At 45.0% G+C, this 12312-nt stretch overlaps 1 protein-coding gene across 8 annotated transcripts in view; it reads right to left on the bottom strand.

The window, feature by feature from the left end:
- Positions 1–12312, bottom strand: part of ppip5k1a (diphosphoinositol pentakisphosphate kinase 1a) — a 251625-nt gene that overhangs the window by 19758 nt on the left and 219555 nt on the right. The window lies entirely within an intron of this gene.

The following is a 12312-nucleotide window of genomic DNA, read 5'->3' as shown; positions in this document are numbered from 1 at the left end:
GTAATATTAGTTTTTCTGTTCTGTGTGATAGTTGTATGTATTGTGTTGTGCACCTTGGTCTGGAGGAAAGTTGCTTCGTTTGGCAGAATATATGTTGAATGACAATAACTGAACTTGAACTTGAATTAATCACTTGGAGTATCTGTTAAACCACAACCCTGATGCTGTACTACAAGATGTGAAATTCCAAAAACTCAAATACATTTCCATAAACATATAAAAATATCACACACCATTAAAATGAAATGAGTAGTTATAGTGGGAAGCAAATGATCAGATCTAGATATCTTACTCAGTGATTCAAAGTCTGTTACCAACATAGAGCAGGAACCCCACTGCTCAATATACAGTCATGAAAATTGTATGCAGATGGAAATAACCTGAGCTAATATAGTTCGGGGCATTGGAGTTTGGAATTCCATTCCAACATCATCTGTAAGGAGCTTGTACATCCTCCTTGTGAACATATTGGTCCAAAGCTGTACCGGTTAGTGGGTTGACTAGTTATTGTAGATTATCCCATGATTAGGCTAGGGTTAAATTGATGAGAGTAGTGGTGGATAATTGTTTATCGGGATGGAGGCCGGTGACTAGCGGGGTGCCTCAGGGATCTGTTTTGGGCCCAATGTTGTTTGTAATATACATAAATGATCTGGATGATGGGGTGGTAAATTGGATTAGTAAGTATGCCGATGATACTAAGGTAGGAGGTGTTGTGGATAATGAGGTGGGTTTTCAAAGCTTGCAGGGAGATTTATGCCGGTTAGAAGAATGGGCTGAACGTTGGCAGATGGAGTTTAATGCTGAGAAGTGTGAGGTTCTACATTTTGGCAGGAATAATCCAAATAGAACATACAGGGTAAATGGTAGGGCATTGAGGAATGCAGTGGAACAGAGAGATCTAGGAATAACAGTGCATAGTTCCCTGAAGGTGGAGTCTCATGTAGATAGGGTGGTGAAGAAGGCTTTTGGAACGCTGGCCTTTATAAATCAGAGCATTGAGTACAGAAGTTGGGATGTAATGTTAAAATTGTACAAGGCATTGGTAAGGCCAAATTTGGAATATTGTGTACAGTTCTGGTCACCGAATTATAGGAAAGATATCAATAAATTAGAGAGAGTGCAGAGACGATTTACTAGGATGTTACCTGGGTTTCAGCACTTAAGTTACAGAGAAAGGTTGAACAAGTTAGGTCTCTATTCATTGGAGCGTAGAAGGTTGAGGGGGGATATGATCGAGGTATTTAAAATTTTGAGAGGGATAGATAGAGTTGACGTGAATAGGCTGTTTCCATTGAGAGTAGGGGAGATTCAAACGAGAGGACATGATTTGAGAGTTAGGGGGCAAAAGTTTAAGGGAAACACGAGGGGGTATTTCTTTACTCAGAGAGTGATAGCTGTGTGGAATGAGCTTCCTGTAGAAGTAATAGAGGCCAGTTCAGTTGTATCATTTAAAGTAAAATTGGATAGGTATATGGACAGGAAAGGAGTGGAGGGTTATGGGCTGAGTGCGGGTAGGTGGGACTAGGTGAGATTAAAAGTTCGGCACGGACTAGGAGGGCCGAGATGGTCTGTTTCCGTGCTGTGATTGTTATATGGTTATATGAGTTCCTGGCAATGCAGCTCAAAGGGTCAGAAGGACCAATTATGCACTGCATCTATGAATAAAATAAAAACTGTTGCTTCACTGTTTCTGTTTACTCTCTTGTCCTGCACCTGTCAACACTGATTCATGACTGGTCTTAGAAAATATTGTTTCATAGTGAAATATGTTATTTGAGTTGACAACCAACACACCCAAGGATATGTGTGACTACGAGTGTCTCCACACATTCTGGCGCTAACATAGCATGCCCAAAATGTTTAACACAACATACAGCACCAAATAACAACAGAACAGAGCAAGGCAACAAATCAGACACCCTTTCCCACTCAGCCACTCCCTCTCACACATGGGCTTCCAATCCCATAAAAGGCCAACACTGGGCCTCCAGTCCTTGGGCTTTGGATTGTCAACCTCGCATATTTAATATTACAGAATTAACATTGAATTTAACGCTAAGAAGCAATCACAGCCACACTAACTGTTCTTATGCAGTTAATAATTCCGGATAACTTTAAAGATCAACACTTGGAGTGCTCTGCTGTGTCCAAGAGGATTCCAGGAGACAGAGGCAGTGTGTGGGAATGTTGTGGTGAGAAGGCTGTGGGATGGGGCACGAGCCAACATGGAAGGTGAGCACTGGCTGTTTGCTTTTTCATCACTGGTGGGATCGCTCTACTACAGAGATGAGAGACTGCCTCTTGATCACCGGTGGGATCGCTCTACTACGGAGATGAGAGACTGCCTCTTGATCACTGGTGGGATCACTCTACTACGGAGATGAGAGACTGCCTCTTGATCACCGGTGGGATCGCTCTACTACGGAGATGAGAGACTGCCTCTTGATCACCGTTGGGATCGCTCTACTACGGAGATGAGAGACTGCCTCTTGATCACTGTTGGGATCGCTCTACTACGGAGATGAGAGACTGCCTCTTGATCACCGACCGGTGGGATCACTCTACAACGGAGATGAGAGACTGCCTCTTGATCACTGGTGGGATCACTCTACTACGGAGATGAGAGACTGACTCTTGATCACTGGTGGGATCGCTCTACTACGGAGATGAGAGACTGCCTCTTGATCACCGACTGGTGGGATCGCTCTACTATGGAGATGAGAGACTGCCTCTTGATCACCGGTGGGATCACTCAACTATGGAGATGAGGACTGCCTCTTGATCACTGTTGGGATCGCTCTACAACGGAGATGAGAGACTGCCTCTTGATCACTGGTGGGATCACTCTACTACGGAGATGAGAGACTGACTCTTGATCACTGGTGGGATCGCTCTACTACGGAGATGAGAGACTGCCTCTTGATCACCGACTGGTGGGATCGCTCTACTATGGAGATGAGAGACTGCCTCTTGATCACCGGTGGGATCACTCAACTATGGAGATGAGGACTGCCTCTTGATCACTGTTGGGATCGCTCTACTACAGAGATGAGAGACTGCCTCTTGATCACTGGTGGGATGGGGCACGAGCCAACATGGAAGGTGAGCACTGGCTGTTTGGCTGTTTGCTTTTTCATCACTGGTGGGATCGCTCTACTACAGAGATAAGAGACTGCCTCTTGATCACTGGTGGGATCGCTCTACTACGGAGATGAGAGACTGCCTCTTGATCACTGGTGGGATCGCGCTACTACGGAGATGAGAGACTGCCTCTTGATCACTGGTGGGATCGCTCTACTACGGAGATGAGAGACTGCCTCTTGTTCACTGTTGGGATCGCTCTACTACGGAGGTGAGAGACTGCCTCTTGATCACTCTTGGGATCGCTCTACTACGGAGATGAGAGACTGCCTCTTGATCACCGACCGGTGGGATCACTCTACAACGGAGATGAGAGACTGACTCTTGATCACTGGTGGGATCGCTCTACTATGGAGATGAGAAACTGCCTCTTGATCACCGACTGGTGGGATCGCTCTACTACGGAGATGAGAGACTGCCTCTTGAACACCGGTGGGATCACTCTACTATGGAGATGAGGACTGCCTCTTGATCACTGTTGGGATTGCTCTACTACGGAGATGAGAGACTGCCTCTTGATCACTGTTGGGATCACTCTACTACGGAGATGAGAAACTGCCTCTTGATCACTGGTGGGATCACTCTACTATGGAGATGAGAGACTGCCTCTTGATCACTGTTGGGATGGGGCACGAGCCAACATGGAAGGTGAGCACTGGCTGTTTGGCTGTTTGCTTTTTCATCACTGGTGGGATCGCTCTACTACAGAGATAAGAGACTGCCTCTTGATCACTGGTGGGATCGCTCTACTACGGAGATGAGAGGCTGCCTCTTGATCACCGGTGGGATCGCTCTACTACGGAGATGAGAGACTGCCTCTTGATCACTGGTGGGATCGCTCTACTACGGAGATGAGGACTGCCTCTTGATCACTGTTGGGATCGCTCTACTACGGAGATGAGAGACTGCCTCTTGATCACTGTTGGGATCACTCTACTACGGAGATGAGAGACTGCCTCTTGATCACTGGTGGGATCACTCTACTATGGAGATGAGAGACTGCCTCTTGATCACTGGTGGGATCGCTCTGCTACAGAGATGAGAGACTGCCTCTTGATCACTGGTGGGATCGCTCTACTACGGAGATGAGAGACTGCCTCTTGATCACTGTTAGGATCACTCTACTATGGAGATGAGAGACTGCCTCTTGATCACCGACCGGTGGGATCGCTCTACTATGGAAATGAGAGACTGCCTCTTGATCACCGACCGGTGGGATCGCTCTGCTACAGAGATGACAGACTGCCTCTTGATCACTGGTGGGATCGCTCTACTACGGAGATGAGAGACTGCCTCTTGATCACTGACCGGTGGGATCGCTCTGCTACAGAGATGAGAGACTGCCTCTTGATCACCGGTGGGATCACTCTACTACAGAGATGAGAGACTGCCTCTTGATCACTGGTGGGATCGCTCTACTACGGAGATGAGAGACTGCCTCTTGATCACCGACCGGTGGGATCGCTCTGCTACAGAGATGAGAGACTGCGTCTTGATCACTGGTGGGGATCGCTCTGCTACGGAGAGAGGAGACTGCCTTTTGATCATACTGCTATGGAAAGGGGAGACTGCCTTTTGATCGCTGTTGGGATCCCTCAGCCACGGAGTGAAAGTCCTGCTGCTGAGCAGGAGGTTTTCTGTGTTTTGGATATGGACTTGGACTATAGACTTTTCCTCCAAGCTTAATTTTTTTATGTTCTGTGTTTCTCGCCCAATCTTTTGCATTTTTTTTTGAGTGTGGGGAGGGGGATTTGAGGGTCGATATGCTTGCTCCATTTTTTGCTCATTTTTTTGTGCGGGGAGAAGGGATTAATGGGTCGATGATTTACTGCCATTCTTTTCTTTCTTGGTTTTGAGGCTATCTGAAGAAGAATTTCAGAATTGTATATTTTGATAATAAATGTACTTTTCGAACCTTTTACACTAGTAAATCAGTGGATTCTGGTTGATCATGCCATTAGATAATTGGGACAGCCACTTACTTGGGACTCTGCGCCACTTAATTGGGACAGAAGACTGTTGCCAACCAGTTTCTAACTAGCATCAGTCTATCTGGCTGTTAGACATTACACTTGCTTAGAGAGAACTCCTTTTAAATAGCATCACTTGTGTGTGCTTGTGTTAAAAAAAAAGCAGTGATTTTTGTCACTGATAGTTGGCGAGAAATAAGCAGTAATACAATTCATAAGTGTTTTACTCACTACGGTTTTAAGCATTCAGGCATGAAGAATGCTTAACAGCTGTGAGTGAAAATGAAACTATTTCAACAAGTTAGGAAGGTATCGGCCTTTATCCTGAATATTACAATCAAAATGAAAATTTGGAGGTTGGAATCATTGAAAGCATTGTATGAAGGCAGCCCATTGTTTGCACTAGATGTTTGCGCTGATTTTGTCAATTTTCAATTAATCTAAAGAACATTGCAATATTCTATAGGAACTAAAAGTTGATAACTATTAGGAACTAAACAGTTTTATAGTACTGATGTGGTAACAATAGTGTTCTAATTGTTCTGTATTTCATTAAATATGCAATTTGTTAAGCAGTTCAATAATAGTTAATCTTATTTTATACATTTTTAAAAAACTACTTCCATGAAACTTTGGCTAATTGGGATAGAGACCGAGTTAAGGAACTGGAGCTCGATGACCTTCGGCTTGTTAGGGAAAGTGAAGAGGTGATAGACAGGAGCTACAGGCAGGTAGACACCCTAGGGCCACAGGAGACAGATAAATGGGTGACCATCAGGAGAGGGAAGGGAGGGCATCAGGTAGTGGAGAGCACCCTTGTGGATGTCCCCCTTAACAATAAGTACTCCATTTTGAGTACTGATTGGGGCGGGGGACCTACCTGGGGGAAGCAACAGTGGTCGTTCCTCTGGCGCTGAGTCTGGCCCTGCGGCTCAGAAGGGTAGGGAATGGAACAGGATGACAGCGGTAATAGGGGACTCTATAGTTAAGGGGACAGATAAGTGGGCGTGAAAAAGAAACAATGATGGTAGTTTGCCTCCCAGGTGCCAGGGTTCGTGATATTTCTGAGCGTGTCCACAATATCATGAAATGGGAGGGAGAGCAGCAGAGGTTGTCATACATATTGGTACCAACGATACAGGTAGAAAAAGAGTGGAAGTCCTGAAAGCAGAATACAGGGAGTTAGGAAGGAAGCTGAGAAGCAAGACCTCAAAGGTAGTAATCTCGGGATTGCTGCCTGTGCCACGTGACAGTGAGTATAGGAACAAAATTATGTGGACGATAAATGTGTGGCTGAAGAATTGGAGCAGGGGTAAGGATTCAGACTTCTGAATCATTGGGACCTCTTCTGAAGCAGGTGTGACCTGTACAAAAAAAACAAGTTGCATTTGAATCCGAGGGGGAACCAATATCCTGGCGGGAAGGTTTGCCAATGCTATTGGGGAGGGTTTAAACTAGATTTGCGGGGGGGGGGGGGGGAGTGGGTGGGTGGGAACCGAAATGAAGAGGCAGAGGATTGGCAGGTTGGAGCACAAGTAGAGACAGCTTGTAGGGAGTTCGTGAGGAAGGATAGGCAGATATTAGAGCAAAGATGCACTCAGCCAGATGGTTTGAGATGTGTCTATTTTAATGCAAGGAGTATCATAAACAAGGCAGATGAGCTTAAAACGTGGATCAATACATGGAACTATGATGTTGTGGCCATTACAGAAACCTGAATGTCTCAGGAGCAGCAATGACTACTGAGTGTGCCAGATGTTTAGATGTTTCAAAAAGAACAGAGAGGGAGGCAAAAGAGGTCGGGGTGAGGCATTGCTAATTAGGGATAGTGTCATGGCTTCAGAAAAAGGAGGAAGCCATGGAGGGATGGTCTACTGAGTCAGTGTGGGTGGATGTCAGAAACAGGAAGGGGGCAATGATGCTACTGGGTGTCTTTTTATAGACCCCCCCCCCCAATAGTAACGGGGATATCAAGGAGTGGATAGGGAGGCAGATTCTGGAAAGGTGCAATAATAACAGGGTTGTTGTGATGGAAGATTTTAACTTTTCTAATACTGATTGGCATCTCAGTGCAAGGGGTTTAGATGGGGTGGAGTTTGTTAGATGTATTCAGGAAGGCTTCCTGACACAACATGGAGATAAGCCAACCAGGAGAGGCTGTACTTGATCTGGTATCGGGAAAATGAACCTGGTCAGGTGTCAGATCTCTTGGTGGGAGAGCATTTTGGAGGTAGTGACCACAACTCTATCTCCTTCACCGTAATGCTGAACAGTGATAGCAGACAATTTGGGAAAACATTTAATTGGGGTAGGAGGAATGATGCCAATAAGCAGGAACTTGGGAGCATAAATTGGGAGCAGATGTTCTCGGGAAATGCATGGCAGAAATGTGGTAAATATTCAAGGAACATTTACATGGAGTTTGTATGGGTATGTTCTATTAAGGCAGGGAATGGATGGTAGAGTTAAAGAAGCATGGAGTACAAAGGATGTAGAAAATCTAGTTAAGAAGAATAGAAAAACTTACGAAAGGTTCAAGAAACTAGGTATTGTTAGGGCTCTAAAAACTATAAGGTTTCTAGGAAGGAGCTTAAGAATGGGATTAGGAGAGCCAGAAGGGACTATGAGAAGGCCTTGGTGAGCAGGATAAAGGAAAACCCCAAGGCATTCCACAAGTATGTGAAGAGCAAGAGGATGGGCCCTGTGAGAATAGGACCAATCAGGTGTGATAGTGGAAACGGGTGCATGGAGTCAGAGAAGGTAGCGGAGATACTTAATGAATACTTTGCTTCAGTATTCAGAGAAAAAGACCTTGGCAATTTTGGGGATCACTTACAGTGGTCTGAAACACTTGAGCATATAGACATTATAAAGAGGATGTGCTGGAGCTTTTGAAAGAAGTTAGATAAGTCACCGGGACCGGATGAGATATACCCCAGGCTACTGTGGGAAGCGAGGGAGGATATTGCTGAGCCTCTGGTAATGATCTTTGCATCATCAATAGGGACGGGAGAAGTACCAGAGGATTGGAGGGTTGCAAGTGTTGTTCTCTTGTTCAAGAATGGGAGTAGAGATAGCCCAGGAAATTATAGACCTGTGAGTCTGACCTCAGTGGTGGGCAAGTTGTTGAAGATCCTGAGAGGCAGGATTTATAAGCATTTGGAGAGACATAATCTGATTAGGGATAGTCAGCATGGCTTGTCAAAGGCAGGTCGTGCCTTATGAGCCTGATTGAGTTCTCTGAGGATGTAACAAAACACATTGATGAAGGTAAGGCAGTGGATGTAGTGCATATGGATTTCAGTAAGACATTTAATAAGGTTCTCCATACAAGGCTCCTTCAGAAAGTAAGGAGGCATGGGATCCAAGGAGACCTTGCTTTGTGGATCCAGAACTGGCTTGCTCACAGAAGGCAAAGGGTGGTTGTAGATGGTTCGTATTCTGCATGGAGGTTGGTGACCAGTGGTGTTCCGCAGGTATCTGTTCTGAGACCCCTCCTCTTTGTGATTTTTATAAAAGATCTGGATGAAGAAGTAGAAGGGTGGGTTAGTAAGTTTTCTGATGACACAAAGGTTGGGGGTGCTTTGGATAGTCTGGAGGGTTGTCAGAGGTTACAGCGGGACATCGATAGGATGCAGAACTGAGCTGAGAAGTGGCAGATGGACTTCAACCCAGATAAGTATGAAGTGGTTCATTATGGTAGGTCCAATTTGAAGACAGAATATAATATTAATGGTAAAGTTCTTCGCAGTGTGGAGGATCTGAGAGATCTTGGGGTCCGTGTCCATAGGACACTCAAGCTGCTGCACAGGTTGACAGTGTTGTTAAGAAGGCATATGGTGTGTTGGCATTCATTAACCGTGGGATTGAGTTCAAGAGCCATGAGGTAGTGTTACAACTATACAAGACCTTGATCACATCCCACTTGGAGTACTGTGTTCAGTTCTGGTCACCTCACTACAGGAAGGATGTGGATTCTATAGAGAGAGTGCAGAGGAGACTTACAAGGATGTTGCCTGGATTGCACGGTGTACCTTATGAGCATAGGTTGAGTGAACTTGGTCTTTTCTCCTTGGAGTGATGGAGGATGAGAGGTGACCTGATAGAGGTGCATAAGATGATTAAGGTGCTTGGAAATAGGTACTGAGGAAATGTCTCTGTTTTTTGGGTGCGTGAAATGCAGTGCCATCAGCGGTGGTGGAAGTGGATACAATAGGGTCTTTTAAAAGCCTCTTAGACAGGTACATGGAGCTTAGAAAAATAGAGGGCTATGTGCCAGGGAAATTCTAGGCAGGCAGTTTCTAGAGTAGGTTACATGGTTGGCACAACATCATGGGCCAAAGGGCCTGTAACGTCTTGTAGATTTCTCTGTTCTATGTTTTAGCCGCTTAATTGGGCTAAGATGTACTGGTCCTAATATGCCCCAATTAACTGGAATCCACTGTATTCATCCTACAAACAGACCTATTAAGTTTTATAAAGTTAAGAAAGAAATTAATTGTTAAAGACTATAATCCTGGCACATCAGATGGTGAACATAAGGGCAATTTCGTAAGTATTTTCAGAAGAGTATGTTGCTCCAAGAACTTTACCCGCTGGAGTAAGAACAGATGGAATATTCTGAAAATAGTATCAAACCTCAAATACTTTACAGCAATGAACAAGGCAATTCCTGGAACAAAGGGAGAAAAGATTCAGCAAATCCTAAAATCATCAAAATTGCATCAATTTGAAAAACCACTTTCCTGCCAATGTCTCCCCTCCCTCCAACGTACAATGTCCTCAATGCACTTTTGCATGATTGGCAGCTCCTACCATTCCCTATCATCTTTCCACTGCAGGCCTCAAAAGTCGGTTTCACAAAACTCATACCCAGTCCTGAAATCCAGACAGACACTAAAGTCAGTGTTGAGAGGGTACACCATCAGATGTGCTACCTTTTATGTTAAAGAATCTCAGCCTGGAATTTCAGTATGACTTTAAGATCCCAAGCCATTATGTAAAGTTATGTCAAGTTTATTGTCATGTGCACAAGAACAAAGTGATGCAGGTGCAATGAAAAACCTGCTTACAGGACCATCACAGGCACACCGAGGCAAAATAACGAATTTCACGTTAACTAATACAATGATAATAAACCTGATTCTGATGCAAACACACAAAGCACAAGTTATATATAAATCTCAGCTACCACTGGGCAGAGGTAAAGTCTGAAGTCCCACACCACCCGTTTCAAGAACAGCTATTCCACTTCAGACATTTGGTTCTTACACCAACCCACACAACCCTAATTACTACCTCCGTACAACAACACTATGAGCACTTTGAACAACAAAGGAGCAAACACAAGGAAATCTGCAGATGCTGGAAATTCAAACAACACACACAAAATGCTGGTGGAACATAACATGTTGGCCAGGCAGCATCTATAAGGAGAAGCACTGTCGACATTTCGGGCCAAGAACCTTCGTCAGGACTAACTGAAGAGAAAGATACTAAGAGATTTGAAAGTAGTGGGGGGAGGGGGAAATGTGAAATTATAGGAGAAGACCGGAGGGGGTGGGATGAAGCTAAGAGCTGGAAAGGTGATTGGTGAAAGTGATACACAGCTGGAGAAGGGAAAGGATCATGGGACAGGAGGCCTCGGGAGAAAGAAAGGGGGGGAGCAGCAGACAGAGATGGAGAAAGGACTTTGCTTTCTTTTGTTCTAACTGTATTCTTCCTTGTGTAATTTGTTTTTAGTTTACAGTACTGTGCAGAAGTCTTAGGCACATATTTAGCGAGAGTACCTAAGACTTTTGCCAGTACTGTAATTTTATGTATGGAACTGTACTGCTGCCATATAAAAAAAATTTCATGACATATGTGAGCGATGATAAACCCAATTCTGGTATGGGTCTCTATCATGGACTGACAGTGGGAAGGGGGCAAGGAGAGGGTAATCATGGTTGGGAACAGAGGAAGGAAGAGAAGAGGCTGTGGAAAGTACCAGAGACATTCTGCGATGATCAATAAACCAATTGTTTGGAGTCAAATAACTTTGTCTGGTGTCTCAGATCTTAGAGTGTCTGCACCCGCGCCACCCCTTGCCCCTTGGCACTCCCCCTCTGCCGCCTATCCCACACTTCTCCCGCAGCTCTCCACACTTGCCATTCCCAACATCCTTTGCTCCCACCAGATTTACAAACTTGCTCTCCGCTCCACATTGACAAATACAGTACTGTGCAAGTCTTAGGCACCCCAGCTAGATGCAAGTGCACAGTATTGTATGTTTTTTAAAACAAAACAAATGTTGTGTATTTGATACGGATGTCAAGTCCATCATTGTGCAAGAGGTGGTCCACAGCATTTCACTGCTGAGGTAGGCTTAAGGCTGTGCAAGTCAGTTCAAGACCCTGATGGGTGTAGGAAATTTGCTGTTCCTGAAGATGGTGCTGAGGGATTTCAGGCTTCAGTAATTCCTGTCCACCAAGAGAACTGATAGATTCCCCCTTTAGCCTGACCAAAGTCCAATGTTGATCAACATCACAAAAACAGACTTGGCCATTATCACTCTGAAGATACTTAAAGTTTTGGACAAATGATAAATGGAATGCAAGGCAAAAACCGTTCTGACCCTATGGAGACAGTAGTGACAGTGTACAACTCACAGTTCATGGAAAAAAGGAAACCAGAGGCTTCGGAGAATGATTTGCAAGGCCACAGAGAGGGTGGTGAAATGAGACCGACTGGATTGTTTTATCAGGGGCCATCAGTATATCCCCAATGGCCCTTTGCTGTGCAATAATGATTGTATCACTGGCCCTGTTGTTCATCAGTAACAGAATCAGGTTTATCATCACTGACAAAATGCTGGGGGAACCCCGCAGGCCAATTAGGAAACTGCTTCACAGAGCATCTACGGTCTGTCTGCCAGAACAAGCGTGATCTCCCACTGGCCACCCATTTTAATTCCACTTCCCATTCCCATTCTGATATGTCCATCCATGGCCTTCCCCACTGTCGTGATGAGGCTACACTCAGGTTGGAGGAACAAACAATTTGTATTTCATTTGGGTAGACTCCAACCTGATGGCATGAACATAGATTTCTCAAACTACCAATAATGCTCCCCAACCCCCAACCCACCATGTCCATTTCCCATCCCCTTTTCCCTCTCTCCGCTTCCCAGCCCATCATTCTGCTCTGGTGCTCCTTC

The sequence above is a fragment of the Hemitrygon akajei genome, chromosome 21, assembly GCF_048418815.1.
Source record: "Hemitrygon akajei chromosome 21, sHemAka1.3, whole genome shotgun sequence".
In the NCBI taxonomy this organism is placed as follows: domain Eukaryota; kingdom Metazoa; phylum Chordata; class Chondrichthyes; order Myliobatiformes; family Dasyatidae; genus Hemitrygon; species Hemitrygon akajei.
Note: the sequence above shows the minus strand (reverse complement) of the source record. Positions and strands in the feature narration are given on the sequence as shown.